We start from the raw sequence: 21,764 nt of genomic DNA on the forward strand, positions 1-21,764 counted from the left end.
TGGTTTGGGGTTTATTTTGGAAAAGAAGGCTTCTGCTTTGTGCTTAGGCTGACACAGATAGAATCAGCCTTCAAAATCTGAATGCTTTGCAAGTGATAGAGGATAAAATACACCTTTTTCCATGCAGGAAACATATCCTGTATAACTAGCACCCAGCAACACATTCACCTTAGAGCTTCATTGGAATCTCTACATCTACAAAGCTTTTTACCCCTCTCACCAACAAACAGGGGTCAAGTAGAAGATACTGGGTGTCCAGTTGCCAGGGGTGAGGGTCAGATCCTGCAAACCAGACCACCACCACCACAGCAGGACTTGGCTCCTGCAGCAGGATCAGGCCCCATGGAGTGAAGCCTGTGGTGGTGGGTTTCCAGCTTGGCCTCTGGCAGCAGAGCAAACTTGTGTCCCTGTGGGGTGAGAGCCCCTCTAGCAAGATACTGCTGCATTAGAGATGCAGGAAGAGCTAGTGTCTGTCTCTTAAGGTCTATTTTCTCCTACAAGTTCAACTGAATCAACTCCCCATAAAAAAAACATACCAGTCACCCCAAAAGCTGTATTGAGCCCTTCCTATGCCATTCAGGTCTGTCTGAGCTGCCACCTTTTCCCCAGACTTCTCTTGTTTTGTCCTCAAACTGCAAAGAATCTGGTTTTTACCATGACCCAGTGAGGAGAGAGGCTGCCCAGCAGACACATGGAGCTGTTACATGAGCAAATTTGGTATCTTTGAGGTCCTGAAGTGCAGAGGAGGGTATGATCTTCACCTCTCCTGGGAGGAGATAAAGGTAAAGCAAAGGAATTACACTAAAGCTGAACTCTCCCAACCCCAAATGCCACAGCCATGACATCTGCTCCAAAACCCACTGTCCCCACCTTGCTTCACATATTTTACCTCTGAGCAGCAAAGGAGCACATTCACATGCTCACGGATGATGCTTTCAACCCCTACCAACACCAGTCAGGCACCTCAAAAAAATGTCTTTCCCTAAAGGGATTTTCTTCTCCCCTTGAGTTTTGTACAAACAGGAGGTAAAGAACTCCTTGCAAGGGAAAGGAAATATTTTGGAAACCATGTACTTCATGTCTATGCCTGGTTTTGCCTCATCCAACATGTGTTTCCATGGAAGCAGAGGAGGGAGCGGGCAGCCTGTGGCTGCAAATCACAGCTATCACACTGCCTGCTCCCGAGTCTGAAGAGACAAATGCATCATTACAAATAAAACTGAAATTTGAAAAAGCCCTTTAAATGGCAGACAGCTGATATTTAGTGTTGCAGTATTGTTTTTAGGGACCAAGGTCCAAGTGTATCACAGTTGAATTGAAACCGGACTTGGGCTCCGTCTCGGAAGAATCGGAGTATGTGCTGAATAAAATGATTTTTGTTCTTTTGTTGGTCTCATTGGTGTAGTGATTGTGTGAGCACAGAGAATGGCAGTGCAGCACACAAAGGGAGTTATATAAACAGATTAAAAAGACGTTTTCAGCATGGTTTGGTGGAGTGTATTGCAGAGAGAGACCAAAACAAGGATGGGTTAGGAAATACAGGCTGTATGGAAACACTGAACGTTTATCTGTTAATCCAATCCTGGTTCTGAGCTCAGGAGTGAGTCTTCTGAAGTCTGTCTGTCAGTCAGTTGCTCTTAAACATACATAAAAACTCCTTTGCTGTTCAGGTGAGGGAGCTCTGGCCCAGGCTGCCCAGGGAAGGTGTGGAGACTCCTTCTCTGGAGGTTTTCAAAACACGTTTGTGAGTGACCCGATCTAGGTGGACCTGCTTTAGCAGGAGGTTGGACTGGGTGATCTTTAGAGGTCCCTTCCAACCCTCATCATTCTGTGATTCTGTGATTCTTATAGACATGTCCTTTAAGCAGAAACTTACTTTTTACTATAACCACAAAGTTTTTTTGGCCTTAAACTAGCATCTCGAAGGCATCAAACAAAACACACACTATCCTAACAGCTTGCCAGCGTGTTGCAAACACATCTCTTTGCTGCCGAGCCAGACATGTTTCCCTGGGAGTAATTATCATATATCCCCAGGTAAGAGCTGCCTCTTACCCAAAACATTGCACTCAGTGACTGGAACACAGACACTCCACGCAGCTGCTCTTGAGCTGGATCTACCCAGTCGCCTCACACCAGCTCCCAACAAGGCAGCAGGGCTGCTAGATGTGCAGTCATTACGTGAGCAAGTGTAAAATGTCCTTCCTGCATTTCCCACCATCCCAATCAGAAAGATATACATCTGTTTTACAGCAGCCAGCCTTCTTGCAAAAGGCAGCGGAATTTCTCACCAGTAGATTTTGGTTTTCTCCCTTTCTGGACTACCAGGCAAGAGAAATTAGGCACACTTACAAAAGCTGTCAATTAGAAAATCTGGTTGCAGACTCTAGTGAGTTAAAAATCCTGAGTTTTCAGTTTCCTCCCCACTGTAATGGATTCAAAGCTGTTTTCCATGGCTGCCCAAACACTGAATTTCTGAACACTGTGATCAATACTGCATTGAATACCAATACCTATGATCTAATGACAGCTCTCTGTACATCTGTTACTTAAGTTTAGTAGATGGCTTCAGGGGGAGAGCAGCATGTATTGAAAGAATGGGTCAAATCAACTTGAGTTTGTTAGATACTACATCTGATCAAGATGTGAGATTAAAACAAATCTATTGGGGGAAACAAAGAGATTTGGCTCAGATCAGGACTGATCCTATTTCCAGAACCTCCAAGGGTCCCAGACAACTCTATAACAGCAAATCCCAATAAGCCAATAGCTGTATCACCAAATGTACCGTTTTCCAGCCTGTGAAATTCATTGCCAAAAGTGAGGTTCAGCAGACTAAGACAAGGCAGGACCCTGCAAACACGTTTATGCACAGCTGGAGGCAAGGTCTGTGGTGCCCTGTCCCAGCATCCCAGCAGAACTTGCAGGGAAGAGGGAAGCACTGTGTTTGTTTTCATCTCTGGTTAGTGTTTGGTTTCTATCTTCATTCCACCAACAGGAATTGCCTAGTGGTACTGGTTGGTACCATGGACTGTATTAATCCAGGATTTCTTTGTTTCTTAAAAACATACAATAGTGATGTGTGGCTTGTTTCTAACTGTACAACTGATGATGAAGCCACTGAGTGTCCACTGGGCCCAATGGACTGAAGGTGAAAGACTCCTGTATCCCACTCCCAACTCTGATCCCACCAAGACAAGGCTTTGCAAGCTTTATAAACATGTAACTCAGCAAAGGAAGACTCTAAATCCTTGGTCTGAGTAGGAATGAACTGGGAGGTGAGCAGAAAACTGGTGCAGAGTCTGGAGGATCTCAGAAAAGCATTTGCCTCTAGACAGCGTGGGATATTGATCTTCAGGGTCACACAGCAGCACACACCAAACAGGAAGCCTCTGAAAGGCATCAGACATTTGCAGCGTGGCAAAGAGAGGAGGAAGGAGGAAACTGGCAGGAACACACGCTGGAGCCATGGGTGTTTACCTCACTATGTATCAATGACCTTGAGAGCGATGCCATTATCTAATGATGCCAAATTGTAGGAGGCACAGAACAAATTAATTACAAATGGGAGATTAAGCTTACGGTCTGATAAGCAGCTCACAGAGTTCAATGAAGAGAAGTTTTAATGAGATTAAGTGACAAAGCCATCACTTAGAAGGAAGCATTAAACAGGCTACAAACAAGGAGAAAGAACTGGGGGCGAAGGCAGACAACTATTAAAACCATCTGTGTTATTAAAAGAAGAGTAAACAAGGCCTGTGCCTCTCAAGGAGAAATGGAGATGATAGTAAGGCGTGCTGGCACAGCTGGTGGGAGCTCTTCCCTCAAACGTATTGTACTCAGCATCTGAGTCAGGCTCAGGGGGATATCGATGGAGCACAGCAAGGGAAACTGAGCACACAGTTGGGACCAACAAAAGGAGCAAAGCACTGGCTGGCTTAGTATGAATTACAGCAAGCAAGAGCCCTGGGAGGAGATCCAGAAGGCCTAGGTTCCTGGGGAATGGCAACAGCTTGGAACTGGCTTGATGGACAAGACTTGTGTGGTGTGGCCTGCTTCAAGAGCAAATACAGCTGGGATTGGTTAGTAGCAATTAAGAAGTGGGCTAGCAGTCAGTGTTTCAGGCTAAGAAGGGCAGGTCTTAAATAAGAATAGCTACTGCTAATGATGAATAATTAAAGCAGACCATTTGGTCCTCCAGCCCTAACGTAGTTCCGTTCCTCTAATGAACAGCAGAAACATCATTTATAGTCCATGGCAGGAGGAACCACACACTCACACGGATTGGATATGCTTCATCTTTTACCAAACCCACTTCATCTTCTTCCATGAGCTGAGTTCAAATATAACAGGAATCAGACTGGTGAGAGATCTGAAGTGTAAAAACAGCCCCATCTTAACCATGCAAAAAACACGTGCAAGAGTGGGGACTGGAAATAACATTCCCTGTTCATGTTACCTACAAGTAGTGGGACTAAACAGCTCTTGGAGAGGAGAAGAGACTCATCTTTCAACAGAGGTAGGTAGACTTCTGTATGTCTGTTTAATACAGCAAATATTAGGCACCGTCTTCGTGACAGGCCAGGTGTGATGACTGACATTGCCAGGCACATACTGACTCACCAACACAAGACTTTACTAGTTCTCATTCCCCGGATGAATCCAACTAGGGAAAAAGTATGGGGACAAAGCAGAGCAGACCCCAGCCTTCTTGCTTGTCTCCCTTCTCTGCCTTTCCACTCACCTCTCCATAGATATTACCAAAGAATAACACCATGGCGAGGGGTTGGGGAGACTGAAAAAAGGAGTGAGCACCAGGCAAAGCTGGGCTGACCCTCAGCCAACATGAAATGGTGAAATAGCCTGGTTTCATGCATGAAATGATCCTCCTTAGGCTGAAATTCATCCTGCAAACTCTCCATGAAGAGGACCTAACTGCATGTTCTTATCTCAGCTAACAAAAGGTCCTGATCTTGACTGGGTCTACAGGCACCATGACTAAAATAAGATCTCAAACCAATAATCATTGCAGAGCTTTCTTTTTCCTTAGGAAATCAGGCAGCTATTTGTGCATGTTAAGAAACACATCTTTCACTATAGCCTTTAAGAAGTACATCTTGCACTACAGCCTTTCAAAGTCATCTGCTATTGCCCTGACTTCTCTTGCAATACAGATTATCCAAATGTGGATTCCCTGGGTGCTCTCTGTTACACAATTCCAGCAAATATTTTCACCCTTTCTCTTCCTATTTTGCTTTGAAATAAGCTAAAAGGATGCACAGGGGATGTCTCAACATTTTACAGACTCCTCACCTTGGCCAGCAAAAGTGAAATCCTGCATGAGAGACAACTGAAAGTGTGTTGAAAGCTTTTGGAAAGAGTTAAAAACCTGTTTTAAAAAACTGCACAAAACTGAAGTCTGTGGCAGAACCTTCTCCAGTGATTTGATTTTTCAAATATCTTTTATTTTACCTGGGTGGGGATTACCCAAAATATTCTAACAGGGATGGACTCTCCCCATTTTTTAGGGTCTGTCACTGAGGAAGGGAAAACACAAACCTTGGTGGTTTGGGATGCATGTGCTTTATGCATACTTCATGGCTTGTACCTTGTTTTCCCAAGGCAGAATTGACAAGGATGAGAAGATAACTTGGCCCACGTGCCTGGTCACACTTGGCTTGACTTGGATGTGAGATCCCAAGGGCATCCAAGCACAGGCTGGGTGGGACCTGCAGGTCCTTCTGATGAGTCCCTGTGATGGGACCTGGGACCAGGATCTCAGGGCTCACCATAGCACACCCCAGCAAGGATATCTTTAGAGATGGATCAGCTAAGAATCCCGACTGACACGATTATTTTATGGCAGTTGCTGGGAGTGGGTGGGATGGTCTTACCCCCAGCTGTGCGTGGGGCTCAGCTCTGGTAAGAATGGAACAGAGCCTTGGTTTGCTTTTGGGTCTGTAAAGAGGAAGGAACACTGGACTCTGTAGAAAGAAGAAATCAAGAAATGTAGTATTTGGATGCAGCTGAGCACAGCTGCACACACTGATGATGGCTTTGCAAAGGCCCAGACAGTTCCTGCTGTTTGTGTTTCTACTGCATGATTGTCCCCTTGCTTTCTCTGCAAAATCTCCATTTAGCAGCATGGGGAAACTCTCTACAGAGCAAGAGCAGAGCAGGCAGGATGAGATGGGAAGGCTTAGGCATAGAATTATACATATGATACATATCTGTGCCTGACTCAAATCCATGAACAGAAACTGCAGATCTGAACTCCACCCTTGCCCACAGGGAAGAAGCAAAGCTTGCATCTGAACAAACCCTGAAATCTCAACTGCCAGCATCTCCAAATCAGAGCAACAACAACAGGAGCTGAAGCCAAGTGCTCTGAATATTTTCTTCCAGAATACCCAGGAGAGCTCAGCTATATGTTGCAGAGCCATTTATATGGTGTTTGAGGCAACATTTTTAGTCTTAGCAGACACAGAGGTGCCAAGAAACAATTCTGCTCTTCAGACAGGACTCAAACCTCAGCATAGCCAGGTCTGTGAGTCTGTGATTATCACACTAACCTTCTCAGCTGACACCATGTAGCATCAAGCATGTGTTAGATGGCTACTGCTCAGCCTAGGTACCTCTCTCAGCTGCTGCTCTGTGCTGTAGTGCAATGCATACTGAAAATGCAATGCCTCTGCTCAGATTTTCTCCTAGAAGAGAGACAATCTATGCTAAAGGCAAAGCTTCAGTTCCTTCCCTTTCCTCAAAACACTGGTATAATGCAGAACAGTCTGATGAGACATTGTTGCCCCGTCTCTATGGGATTTGAAGTGGAAGAAGAGTGGGAGATACCTGCAGACAGCTGCTCAGATTGGTCAGGGAAAGGGGCTTTCATCTGGAACAGGAGCACTGGGGGAAGAAAGCAAGACACCGTTAAAGGGATAGGAGGAGATGCCATGTTCTCCAGGCAGATGTGGCTGACAAGGGTTAATCTTTCAAACTTCACGGCTCTACCTGTTACATCACAGTTGCCCCAAATATGCCCCTGGCCCTAGACAGCTGTCTGCTGCCACTCCCTGCTTTTCCTTCAAAAGGAAGGTCTCCCATCACAAGCTGAGCTAATCTGGGCCCACAAGCAGCACCAAAGTCACACCTGTGTTCATGGCCCAAACATTCAACCTTTCCTTTACAAAAGGCTTGCACCTGGCGGCAACTGGCACTTAAGGGGTGGGATCCCAGGCCAGATCCTCTGCAAAATCTGTGACACTGGTGCATTTGGCTAAGACATCATTGGCATTTTATCTCCAGCACCCTCATTTATTTCTCTCTGCAATGTCAGTTTGCCCAGCCAGCTCAATGAATAATTCAGCACCACTAAACACGTGCTAAAGCTGCTTCAGCACTTAGCAAGATCAGTTCTTTGGCCATTTTCCCCATCTAATCTTCATTCCAAGATAATCTCCCCTTCATTGCTGCTGCTGGAGGAGCAAGATCTACAAGCAGAAGGCACCTTGCCATAGCTATATGGAAATAGAGCTATATATATGGAAATCACCCCTTTGATAGAAACAGTGTGCTGCCCATTCTGGTCCATGCACGGTGCCTTGCTGCTTCTGCTCACTGAAACTATGATGAGGGAGAAACCTGCTGTTTTTTTACAGACATCTATTAGATGGGCAATAAGGATGATCTCATAGACCAGGATTTGGAAAAACCTGAGGTCATTTCCCAGTTCTGTTGTGCATTCCGGATGTTATTGTATTGAAATCAATTCAACACACCCAACAAATCAAATAAGCATAAGGTAAATAAGTCAATCTCATTCCCTTGCTCACCAGCTTTTTTAGACAAAAGGGCTTTAAGATGGGTGTGCATGTGTTTCAGCATCCCATCTGTAAGACGACGATATCATTGCCTTTCTCACTTTGCTTGGAGATTTGGGCTGTTTCACCATCCCTTGCTGCCAACCTGCATGGACAAAACCTGTAGGTTCACCGCTTCTTTTAGCCCTGTCACTGTGATTGATCCATCTTCCCTTCAGTACCCCCAAATGGCACTACTCAGACCCTTTCTCTGCAAGGATCGAGGGCCATTTCTCTGGAATATCAGACATAACTCCACACACAATTTCTGACCCAGTTTGCATGTGGAATTACCCTGTCTGAGAACACCAGGCAGCAGTCAGCACATAACAACCCAGCTGCAATAACTGCAAATAAAGTGTATAGGTGAGTGCTCATTTCAGAAGGCACAATGGCTATGATGGCTTTTATTAAATCCCACTCATTTTATGACTCCCTGGTTGGAACAAAAAACCTTTTGCTTTCAGCTAAGGGCATTCAGGGGGCTGCTGTTTGAGTGGCAGCAGCAAAGCTCCAGCAGCTCCAATGCAGGCACCTGAGACAGACAGACAGCAAAAGCAGCTCATTCCCCCGCTTTGGGAAGTAACTTCCATTCTTTGGAAAAGCTCTTGCACTTAACCTAAGCAAGCAAGCAGAGCTGCTCGTGTTACAATGGTACATTAGCCGACAAAGTAACCTTCAGAAACCCTGACTATTCATCTCTGCTGTCTTTTCTGTAAGCTCTCCTACCCTGCTTCTTGCTTGTTGCCCGGATACAGACCTTGTTTTGTGGATGCTATCAGCATTTCATTAGGATGTATGCAATAACTCCCCCCACCTCTGTGAAGAACTGTCTGTATTTCTAAAAGAGAGAAGAAAAATCTGTCTGTACAATGCCTGCCTCTGCCAACAGCACTCAGTGAGAGAGCACAGATCGTAGGTTGCTTTTAAATAAATAGCTGTGAAAACAGTGTCTCCGGGATCGTCAGGGGCTGGATTTTGATTTTACACCACTGTGGATCCCAAGTAACATCAAGCAAGTCAGAGGGTTTATATCAGCCAGGCTGTGAGTGATATCAGACTTTGGAAATCTGCATTTGGAGGTTTTTTTTTCCCTTAAATTTTGCAGTCTCAGTGCACCTTCTATTCAAAAGATAAGAAGCAATTTGGTTCAAAATTACCTTTTGCACATTTGTATGAAACATGCTGCTCCAACAGTGTTTGTATCCAGCCAAGTGGCAATACCAAGAGCTGCTTCTCTGGCAAATTATTCTTTGGGATGTAGTTTGAAAGAGGCCAGTCATTACTGAGATTCCTTCTTTACCTAGCTATTTGGATAGTCTAATGCCAAATCCTAAATACAAGCTACATTTGCAGCCTTGGAAGCCTTATCTTCCTAAGACATGGCTTTTTACTATGGTGATACTGATTACCTGTCTTTTTTTTGTGCCTATCAAGTTACCCCAGCTATAGAGGACTCCTGAGGTCAACTCTCACAGTACTTTGCACTCCAATGAACTGAGTTGTAGATTATTTTCTTAGGAACTGTGAGAAAGCTTGTACAGCCTGAACAAGTTCTTATGTGACCTGATCTAGGTGGACCTGCTTCCGCAGGGGGGTTGGACTAGATGATCTCTAAAGATCCCTTCCAACCCCTACCATTCTAGGATCTTTTCCAGTGATGCTAGACAATTGCAGGAAAGTATTGGAAGACTTGGCAGCACTCAGGTGGACCACTTTACAGAAGACTCCTATGGCAACTGCACCATGAAGCAAACTCCAACATTGGCTGAAGGCTTTGGATGAGATCACCAGTTCCACAGAAAAGCACATGGCACCACTTGGGAAAGTTTGTTTGAGCAAGTGATACTAAAGGGCTTTCATTGTATAGACTTGAGTCAAGTTAAAGCTGAGGGGAAGATAAACCCTAAAATGAGCTTTCTGGTAAAACAAAGAACCTTTCACCTAAAAGCAACCCATCTGGCAGGGATGTTTTTTCCCCACAAAATATTCACTGATGTGTAATGTCGCTTGCAAATCAATTGTATTTTGTGTCTTCTGAGCAATGAATATGCAGGAAAAAAACACTCCTTCCTCTTGAATGGAGAAACACATACTTCAGGAGCACAAGCACCTTTGTATGCCAAATTTTTATACATGATGCTCAGATGAAGCCTCCCAGATGCAGAGAATTTGTGAAATCTATCATCACTACCAAAATGACAACAGAGCTCATTGCTAGAGCTGATTTAAGCAACCTTGACATCACCAAATGTCCCCACCACAGGTAAGTTAGTGTTTGACAGACATGTGGTGGAAGCAGAAGATTGCCATCCAAACACACCTGTCCTCTTGTAGCATCAGGATTTTTCCATATTTGTTTGTATTCCTCACACACAAATGAAATGCTGCAAAAGCTGAACACCAGAGTCACCTCTCACTGCTACAGTACCCACTTAATCACTGAGCTGATGTCAGAGTCAGAGGTGGAAGAGAAGATATCTCTGATACCTTTCTAGAAAAAAAGAGTGGGCAAAATTGCCCAAGTTGGGTAAAAATCAAGACAGTTAGGAAAAAAAAAATACTACAGAGGATTAAAACAAAAGAAAGTGGTAATCAAGGTAAGATTAAAAGTGACAAAAACACCAGACACTCTTTCTTCAGGGGGAAAACCAAGCCCTTGGAATTGTTGCATCATTGTCTATCCTTTATTTTCTATATGTTCTGAAGTGACATGAACACAGCAAGGAAAAGAAGAAACATATTAAAATCTCCCTTCCAGTCAATATTGTTATTATGTCTCCATCAGCAGTGCACTCTCAGAACCTAAGGAAAACTACCAGTAAAATCAATACCCACCTCCAGGTTTTATTCCCAACGGAGACCTCCTACCACACACCCACCCTTCACAACAGTCAAATACATTAATTTTAACCTCCTGCTATCTACCAGACACAAATAGCAACAGTCAGGGAAGTCCTTATTCTGCTTAACATCTGAAGAACTAGAGCCACCCAACAAGCAGACACATTCAATACTTTGTTTTTCATCACTTCTTGGGAACTAGAGATTTATATCACCAGACCTTCATCATAAATTTAAAGCTGACCTGAAATGGGTCCAAACTCTTCATTTGAATTAATCAATGAAAGTGATGAAAACCCATGATTCCCAGCTCACAGAACACTGCAGAGGTTCACAAGCAGCATTTCTAGCAGATCAGAAAACAGTATCAGATCCTGGCAAAACACTACATTTATGAGAATATTGCATTAACAGGCAGAATATTTGGTGTTAATAAAAGCAAAATGGTTTTATTTTTCCTTCACCTGATTTGTATTATAGTATTTAAACCTCCCTAAACACCTTCTGATCTTCTGAACTGGAATTAATACAGAGAAAGCTCTTTAACATCATTTACAGCAAAGCCTTGCAGGTGGTATAAGATTTCCCCTTCGTTACATATGGGTTGTTATTTTTCTTTCCTGTCTTTGTATGCCTAAACACCTCTCCATCCTGTACACTGTCAGCCACAGAAAAGCCATCAATAGCTGTTAGATTTCTGTCAATAACAAACATCTGAGATATCCAGGCAAGGAAAAACTGGCTACCATCAGATTGTCAGTGCCACAGCTTTGCCTGAAAGCTGAGTCAGTGGTCACTGACACCAAGAGACACCAAAAGGGACACTGTGTCAAGATTGTGGCTTCTGAAACGAGCTTCAACTGCAAGTGGTTCTGCAGCTGAGGTTCATCTACATGAACAGAAAAATCACTTGAGAGCAGAGCAGTTCTCTCCTTGCAGCCTTTCCCAAGAGCAAGACTGAATTGACCTTGGGTATTTGACTTGGCAGGGCACGGACATCAACATGGGCAAAGCAAGCAGTGTGCTTGTGCAGCCCAGCTCACTGAGACAGGTCTTTACACATTACAGATCTTCCTTTTTTGGACCTCTTCTCAGCAGGTTCCTGTCTGTATGCAGATACCCACCAACTCTCTGTGCTTGGCTGAGAATTTGCCAGTCATGCCTTTGATATTTAAACATTTGACATAACTATCAAGCATCTGTATACAGTCCAACAAGTAGCTCTTTTTTTTCCTCCTCTTTTTGACCTAACAGAGACCTTTTATAAATGTCATCTTGTGTCATATCTATCAGAAAGGTCTTGTCCTTGAGAGCTTTGACTTACAACAGTTCTTCAGAGGCAGTCCTTTGCTCTTAAAGGGAAGCTTGTATGCAAACAGAAGGATAAGGCCCATAAATTTTTATAGCTCCATATTCAGCTCACATAGAGGCCTTGGAGTGTAAGGCATTCCCCAGAGAAGACATATGATCCTACTCCATTTTAAAAGCACCTCTGAGCATCCAGTCACTGTGTTTAAGATGCTCTGACCCTTCACCATTAAAAGTTTGACCTTGTTCAACAGCTGGAGAGTCATTTTCACACGCACAAACAAAAATAAGGGAAGGAAAAAGATGCCAGAGGTGAAATAGGCCAAATGCTCAGGCTGTGGACAACACAGGTTTTGATCAGAAAGCCATGAGGTTGAGACATTTCTGAAGATCATAATCTATTATATGTAACAGATAGTTACATGTAACTATAGTTACCTAGTTATATGTATATAGTGCTAATCACAAGAGGACATCATTGCACTTGGTGGTTACTAATCCCAGCCACTCCTCAAGCAAGCTATCACTTGGGGAGTGGAGAAAAAATCTGCTGTTCTTTGTTTTACTCCTCCTTTCCAGGGCTCAGACCTACAAAAGCTCTAAGTGACCACTCATCACTTAGGAGACCTCGCTATGCTCCCACCAGAAACAACCCCAGAGCCAATATCCAACTATCTGGCAGCTCTCCTTGTCCCCTCTGCAGAGAGAACAAGTGCCCCTGCAGCCACTCCTAAGGCCAGAAAGTGCGAAAGTCACTCCTCCCTCCCTGAAAAAAGACAGAAGTTGGGAGAAGTGGAAGGGAAATCACATACAGTACAAACCTGCTGGTGTGCACGCTGCTCATTTCCACCACCATGACCTGCACATCTCCAGATTTCTCCATCTCAGCTCCAATTGAGTTATCACAGCTTGACAGTTATAACAAGTTGCCATGTAGCAGCTGAATTGCATTAACTGGCCCGAAATGGGGAGGCGAGCCATAGCCTGCTGCAAAGGCAGAACCATTTCCACCTGCTTGGCCCACAGTGAAAAATGGTAGCTGTGAAGTTCCATCTCCCCCTCCGTGGGTGGAGAAATATGGCCATGAATTGCTGCTGGGATAGTTCAGCTGGAACTGGGGAAACTCCTCCAGTCGCAGTGTCTGGAGATGGTGTCTGAAGCCCCACTGCCCCAGTCATTCAAAAGTCTCTGGTGTGAGACCCTGTGAAATGAGGTCATCTTCAATGTGTCTGCAGAGCCTGTGTCATCACAGCTCGGTGGTTAGGGCCTATCACGTGTTCAGAGTAATTTCTCAGATTTCTTGAACAGACAGAAAGCAAATTGCAAAGCAGCTGGAAATAAAAACCTCTTGGTCTACCAATCTCCTGCTAAACCTTCCAAAATACCTAGAATGTACCATGGAAAGCTGAATCCCTGGTATAAAGCTACCCTCAGTAAGAAAATCAACCCTCAGTCCTTGCTGCAGCTCTCTGTGCCTCAGACACTTTCACTTAAAACTGTTTTCTTACTCTTTAGTGACCATTTTTTATTAATCTAGCCAATAAATAATTGTTTGGACATTTCTTTTCCTTGACTTTGTGTTGCTAGGTCACAAAGCCAAGGAAGAACACAGAGCAAGGAGACAAGTGCAGGCTGAGGCAGGCCTTCGCTGCATTTTTCCTGCCTACCACCTTAAGTCTTAAATTCATCCCTGACCTTACATCAGGGTAGTCAGGTAGATGTGTGGAAGAAGACTGGCCTGGACAACAAGCTGATTGACAACGTTCCAAGTGTGTCTCTATAATGAGATTTAGCAATCAAGTATCATTCCTTCCTCTAAGACTCTCTATATTTAAGCTATTTCACTAGTTTGCAACTGAGAGTATATACTACCAGCTCATAGGTAGACTGGGTAAGGGCCATGCATATAGCAGAGTAAGAGGAGAAACAAAGTAAGCTGCCAAATCAGGCAGCCCAGAAGAAAAATAAACTATTTTGCTCATCAGAGGAGTGCAGATAAATTTGTACAAAAGATGCAGGTCATGCCTGCAATAGTTCTACTCAATACCTGCTCATGGTTCTTGCAAAACACTCATCCTGCCAGATTCTTGTGCTCTGCATTAACTGAGCAAGCCTACTTCATCTGGCATTCAACTTTCTGAGCAGTAAACTATTCAAGTGCTCCATTTCTCAGAAATGGACAAGATTATCATGATTAACTTCATTTTTTTCTACTGGGCTTCCACAACCCTTTAAAAGTTCCTCCATTCCTGTTTTGATGCAGAAAATTGAGAGAGTCAAATGAGTCCAAGTAGGGAAAGATGGGCCAGCACAGTCTGCTACAGAAATCTGAATAGACTTTTCCAAGCAATATGGAAGGAATTCCTCTTGCAGCAATGGAACTCAATGTTGTTCTGGTGCAGTGGGTTCTACAAGCCCAGTCTTAGTGAGCAGGGCAGGCAGGTAACCCATCATCAACATGAGGATGGCCTCGATGTGAGCATCCTCTCCAGTCTGCTTCAAGGATTCAACCAATGCCAGAAAAGAACAAAGGGAACAACAAGACAGATCAGAAAGCTTGAAAATGTGACCAGAGAGGAAAAACTGAAGAAGCTAGAATTGCTTAGCCTGAAGTAAAGATGGATGGAAGAATAGCAACTGTTTTCAAAAGATGCCTGGGAGCTGGTATGGGATATGCCAAGAGAGGCCTTTCCAAATCTGTCACAAGCATCTGTCAAGAGTGCTCTACTAGGAATCCTGGCTGTGAGCCAGGAGATGGGCTCTCTGGACCCTGTGAAGTTCCTGCCAGCCCACTCTGTTTGAAGCTACATTGAGTGGTATCTCTCCTTTACCCATCTCTGCAGTGGGCTAATAGCACCAAGGCAGCATCAAAGGTCTGACCCAGATTTACAGACTCCAACTCTCAGCTACCCTCAAATCTCTGCCTTTGCTGAGAAGATGGGCAGCAAGGCCCTGAGCAACCTGACCAAACTGCTTTGAGCAATGGGTTGGGACAGACACCTCCACCTTTTCACCTATATTATTCCATGTGAGAAGCAAGTGCACAGAGGTTCACCAATTTACTCCAAAATTTCGTGGCAAGGCTGTGCTTAGATTCACATGTTCACTTTTCTAGGCAGGTTTTACCCCACTCTTCCCACAGCATCACAAGATAAAGACACTGCAGCACCAGGCAGGACATCCCTCTCCCCTACACTTTTTTCCAAGCAGGGACTTTCCAAAGGATGCAAAGCTACCAGAGCCCCATAAAAAGCAAACTGAAGCAGGCGAAACAGATGGGCCAGAGTGTAGAGGCACTTGGAGCAGATGGCACTAAAATATTAAACTAACATTACCGTATGCTTAAGCCACAGCCTGGTTTGCTGCTGATTGCAGAGCCAGCCTGGTGAAAGCATGCAGATGAGAAACGAGCCTCAGATTGCTAAAGCACCCTACCAAACATCCCCTTCCCACGGCCTCACTAGCAACTCCTCCAGCAGCAGGGATGTGTTAACGCAATGCAGACGACATTTTGCTGAACAAAAAGCATTCCCAATAGCTTAAGGTTTCTCTCAGATCTCTGGGGAAAAAGTACCTTCTTGAGAAACTGTAAAATGAGTTTGTGGCACTAAACAGGGGTGGACACAGTGAGACGTTAAAGGTGAGGAGCCCACACTGCTTTGTGCTTGACCACTGTGTAACAACACTGGACACCATGGGACAGCACAAGAGGCATCAAGGAGGGAAAAGATGTTCTTCAACACAAGGCATTTTCCAATGATGCCAAAATCAGAAGGGATTCTGACTGCAGCTTGTGACCTTACTGGAGAGACACCAGGTCACCGCATAGAGATGAGTGGCCACGAAAACCTTGGTGTCCCCAAATGGGTGCTTAGAGCCACAGCAGCCATTAAAGGTGTACAGTGAGGACAAGCTCTTGCAGAGGACTTAACCAGATTAATGCTGCAGAAGCCTTTCATAAGGCATAAAACCCAAGATGCCTCATAGCAGGGTGGCACAGGACTGTGCTGCAGAAGAAAGTATTTTAAATTATGAATTTTATCTGACTGTGTTTACAGCAGGACCCTGCCTGGTGCATGGGTCCTGCTATCTAGCATGAGTGACAGCATGACCCCACAGCCCTGGGCCTGGGGTTTCCTTTTCCTCTGCTAAATTTTACCATAAAATAAAAAGAAAATGGAAGTAGACATTGCTATGAATGCCCATATACTTACCTTTTTCTTAATTAACCTGAGCTCAGATATCTGATCTGAAGGGTAACAAGCTGCTCTATGTTTCATTAAATAGATCAAGCAGAAGGAATCTCATAATATTGCCATTGAAGGAGGGCTGGAGAGAAATATGATGCCCCAGAGCAAGAGAAGTCTCTACTCAGAACCAGGTCCCCAGGCTGTGGGACACACGTATGCAGTAAGCCAGGCTGGCCTGGTAGAGAGCTCCTGACAGGCACAGCGAGGGAAAACAGCAAAGGACTCAGCCAAAATGCTCTTTCCCAGCCTGCTTTGGTTCAGGCTTCGTTCGGGTTTCCTGTAAACTGCCTCAGGTGTGTTTCAGGATGACAGGTCTTTTCTGAAGTTCCTGCAGCCCCAAGTCATGTGCAAGCCCAATCTGGCTATGCAGTCTCATATTGCCGTGCACGCCACACCAATCAGCTTGTGAAAACCTGTTGCAAGTCAGAGTTTTCTTAGAGCAAACCTTAAAATCTGCATTCCTCACTCTGGCTACTGCAAAACACAAATGCATAGAAGAGCCATGACGAGATGTGCTCTAAGCCCTGTAAGGGCTGTGTCCACATCTGGGAGGAGATGCCAGAGTGATCTGGGGGCAGTGAAATGGAACAGCAAAATGTCTTGCTACAGCTCTGTCTTCCCTTCTTTGCTCAGCAGGAGACACGGGAGCTGGTGACACTAACATGGATAGCAATGGAACAACTTTGAAGCGAGCAAGGCTGCTTAGTGGTTAATGTCACGGGAGTAACTCCACTCTTTCAAATCTTGCTAGGCAGCTCCAAAATGGAGGTAGGAAGTCACTGCCCATTTTTGTTATTGCCACTGGATGGCAACAGACATTAAGCAGAGACATTGAGTTATCACTGTGCAAACCACACACGTGCTTGCTCCGCTCCACCCTTGTTATTTAGGGGATAACAGCGTGATTTCCGCATGCCTAGCAGGCACACCAGAAAGGTCTCTGTGGGATCAAACCACGGGCAACACAATCAGCAAAACTGTTCCTGGGGTCATGTTGAGTGCTGGGCTTTCAGTCTGCACAGCTTCTCCGTGTATATCCTGGACTGAGCACTCAAAATCAGTTTCTTGCCTTACCAGCCCAGGGCAAACCCTTCTGATGAGCCATGCAAAGTATGTTTAGTGCCATGGATGTGAGTAAAAAACTCCTTGGTGGAATAACAGTGTGATACTGACTATACACACTGATCAGTGTGAGGGCTGACTATTTTAAAATTACATATACCTGCCTGTGAGCTAGCCAGGGGGAACAGAAAGATCTCTAGATAGGTGTCAAAAACACAGCCAGGAGTGTCAAACACCTCATTTGATCCGTTAGCTTTCTGTGAATCTCTAGAAATGCAGAGTGAGCACTGGCCTGAACTCAGGTGGGACTTCCCATAACCATGGGGGCTTCAGTGCCAACCTGGACTCTGTGAACATCACCAAATCATCTTGTCTTAAGAAAGAAGCATAACGCTTCCGAGGTGACGTGTAACAAGAAGCTAACAGGAAACAATGCAGGTTTTTAACAAGTACATAGTCACATCTTCTTAGTCTTCTCTTAATGACAGATAACTCTAATGAAGATAATTTTCTTAATTAATGAATGATTATACTATCCTTGCTTTGGGTGACACTGTTCTGCTGCATTGCCACGTTACTCTTTACTCTGATCCCCTGGGAACAGAGGTGTATCTGAGTTGGTGTATGACACATATATGATATCATGATGTAAAATTCTGCCAAGACCTCAGGTTGATGCTATGAAGGCGTGATGTGGGCTCTGCCACATCACATCTCTGCCAGCCAACGTGGCTCCAGGCTGATGGAGCCTGGGTGGACCCCTGGGGGATTCTCTGGTTCCATCAAGCCATTTAACACATCCCCCGGTTCACTTCTGGTAACTGAAAAACAACTGAAGGGTTTCACGTGAATTCTCTGAGTGAGAGACAAGCTCTTCTTTCCCAGATCAGCAGGAGAGCCCCATACTCTACTTTCAGCACAAAAATATAACTAGTGCCCAGACCCAGTGACCCCTGCAGCAAATACCTGCAGCTGGAACCCACTATCATCCATCTTTTCTTAAGCTCACCTCCTCATGACTTGAAATCATCTTTAAAAAAGTTACACAAGGTTTAGCAATAATCTTCTTGAGAGGCTTTGTATTTTTGGTTTCTTTGCCTTAGGCACTGGAGTCTCTGGAGGCAGAAAAGCACGTACTGGAATAGTCCTCTATGCACTGCCAAATAGTAATTAGCTATCTTGTATCTGTCCTGGAGGAAAAGTTCCTGCCACCACTGTGCTACAGAAGTACAGACAGGAAACAAAGACACTGCAATGCAGGGAGAAAGTCTGCTCAGGCACAGGAATTTTCTCTGACTATCGTATGAGAACAAGTTTGTGTTTACATCATCTCAAATGCTTAAATAAGACAAAAAAGTTAAGCAAAAAAACCCCTGAGTATGATCAAGGGAGACCCAAAATTGTTATAGGGCCTGCAATCACAAAGTTGAGGGACAGGCAACAAGTTCCTGCATGGCATTCCCCAAATTCGAAACCATATGATTAGTTCTGACCAGAACAGAACACAGCATGGTTGCTAGATCCTGAAAGAAAGATGAGTAAAGGCAAATTCAATCAGCCCTACAGCTTCTAGGCTTTGGGAAGGGCCTGGGCTAGTCCTACAAAAGCGAAATTAGGAAATGAGGAAAGAAAAGGTTGGAGCTTATCCTGAGGGGGCTGAGAGAAGCACAGTGTGATGTTGTGAGCTGTGACAATAATAAGCAATAATCACATTTCTTATTCAGCTCATTAATACCATTAGTTCATTGTCGCTAAGCATATCACAGAATGGTAGGGGTTGGAGGGGACCTTTAGAGATCATCCAGTCCAACTCCCCTGCAGAAACAGGTCCACCTAGATCAGGTCACATAGGAATGTGTCCAGGCACGTCTTGAAGTCCTCCAGAGAAGGAGCCTCCACATCTTCCCTGGGCAGCCTGTGCCAGGGCTCCCTCACCTCAACAGTCAAATAGTTTTTTCTTATGTTTAAATGGAACTTTTTGTGTTCCAGCTTCATCCCATCACCCCTTGTCCTGTCACAACAGAAAAAAAGGGATGCCCTAACCTCCTGACATCCACCATTTATATACTTCTAAATATTACTGAGATCCCCCCTCAGTCTCCTCTTCCCCAGACTAAACAGCCCCAGTTCCCGCAGCCTTTCCTCATATGAAAGATGTTCCATTCCCCTGATCATCTTGGTGGCCCTGCGCTGGACTCTCTCCAGCACTTCCCTGTCCCTCTTGAGCTGAGGAGTCCAGAACTGGACACAGGACTCCAGATGAGGCCTCACCAGGGCAGAGTAGAGAGGGAGAGAAGAACCTCCCTTGATCTGCTGCCTATATTCTTCTTGATGGATCCCAGGATGCCATTGGCCTTCTTGGCCACGAGGGCACATTGCTGGCTCATATTTAGCTTATTATCAACCAGGACTCCCCGGGTCTCTCTCTGCAGAGTTTCTCTTCAGCAGATCAACCCCCAGCCTGTCCTGGTGCATGGGGTTGTTCCTTCCCAGATGCAGGACTCTGCACTTGTCCTTGTTGAACCTCATGAGGTTCCTCTCTGCCCAACTCTCAAGCCGGTGGAGATCCCGCTGAATGGCAGCACAGCCTCTGGGGAATCAGCCAGTCCTCACAGTTTGGTGTCATCAGGGAACTTGCTGAGGGTACACTCTGTCCCCTCATCCAGGTGGTTGATGAAGATGTTGAACAAGACTGGCCCCAGAACCGATCCCTGTGGAACTCCACTGGCCACAGGCCTCCAACTCGACTCTGTGCCATTGATCACCACCCTCTGGGCTCTGTCATTCAGCCAACTCTCGATCCACCTCACTGTCCACTCATCCAAGCCACGCTGCCTGAGCTTTCTGATGAGGATGTTATGGGAGACAGTGTCAAAAGCCTTGCTGAAGTCAAGGTAGATGACATCCACTGCTCTCCCCTCATCTAGCCAGCCAGTTATGCACTCACAGAAGGCTCTCAGATTGGTCAAATAAGATTTCCTCTTGGTGAAACCATGTTGATTCCCCCTAATACTCATTTTTTCCTTCATATGTTTGTTAACAACATTCAGGATGAGTTGTTCCATCACCTTTCCAGGGATGGAGCTGAAGCTGACCAGCCTGTAGTTTCCTGGGTCGTCCTTCCTGACCTTTTTGAAGACTGGAGTGACCTTGGCCTTTCTCCAGTCCTCAGGCACCTCGCCTGTCCTCCGTGATTATACAAAAATGATTGAGAGTAGCTTAGCAACCACATCAGCCAGCTCCCTCAGCACTCTCAGATGCATCCCATCAGGTCCCATTGACTTATGAGCCTTAAGCTTGACCAACAAGTCTTTAACCTCTTCCTCATCCACCCAGGGCAAATCCTCTGATGTCCAGACCATCCTACTATTGCTGGACTGAGCTTTCTGAGGGCCAGCCTTGGCCATAAAGACTGAAGCAAAGAAAGCATTCAGCAATTCAGCCTTCTCTGCATCTGCCCTATCACTAGGGCACTCTCTGTGTTCAGCAGTGGGCCCACATTCTCCCCCATCTTCCTTTTGCTGCTGATGGGCTTGAAAAACCCCCTCCTGTTTTCCTTTACTTTCTTGGCCAGGTTTAAATATCAGTATTAACATATTTTATTGCATTACAGATCTTGCACTCCTCAGCACATCGTGCAGGCTGGGGCTGTTTCCTTACTAGACTTGCATGCTTGGGTTCACAGAGCTAGATAAATTGGTTGTAAAACCATGCCAACAAAACGTGTCTGCCACATCTCTAGGCGATCACATGGTCTGCACAAAGGCTGACAGAGGAAAAAGAGACTCTCTCAGCAGCAGGAGTGGGATTTAGCCCCCATCCATCTCTGCCCTGCTGTTTGCAAGAAAGCAGCAGCTCTCTGAGTTGCAAAACAAGGGAGGGGCCGTGGAGAGCCACTATCCCCCAGCTGAGCTGGGGAGAGGGCAGAGGGGGAGCACGGCAGGTGTGGGGCTGCCCCAGCCACCCTCCCTCCCACACTAGCCTGCAAAGCCAGAGGCACACAAAGGTCCTGGCAATTGAGAGCTGGCATCTTGTAAAGAATAAAAAGCTGTTTTTTCTTGTGTGCTTTCTGATCTGAGCCAGTCAGAGGCTGCAGGGACCTCTGGCAGTGTCAGCACATAGTGACTGTGTGCTACCCTCAGGGCCTCAGGGCTTAGCATACACCAAAAGCTGGTGGTGGCTCTAGGGTTCTGGTGGATCCAGTCAGACATCAGTGCTTGATACAGCGAGCCTGGACATGGCTGGCTCTGCACTGCCTTTGAAGGGATCCTACAGGGATGCAAATGCTCCTGAGCTCACTTGAGTACCAGAGAAGTGCCCTGGCCTTCCTTGTCCCAGAACTGGATTTGGGAAGAGGTTTCAAGAGGGGCACACAGGATGTCCCCAAAGGCATGCAGAGCTGGGATGAGCACTCCCAAGCCACTGACCTCCCTGCCCTAGT

General features: G+C 45.4%; 1 protein-coding gene across 1 annotated transcript in view; it reads right to left on the bottom strand.

Annotated features, from left to right (window-relative positions):
* RTN1 (reticulon 1) overlaps positions 1 to 21,764 on the bottom strand; it is a 118,622-nt gene that overhangs the window by 25,724 nt on the left and 71,134 nt on the right. The gene's annotated exons all lie outside the window — the stretch shown is intronic.

This window comes from Colius striatus, chromosome 6 (assembly GCF_028858725.1).
Source record: "Colius striatus isolate bColStr4 chromosome 6, bColStr4.1.hap1, whole genome shotgun sequence".
Taxonomy (NCBI): Eukaryota; Metazoa; Chordata; class Aves; order Coliiformes; family Coliidae; genus Colius; species Colius striatus.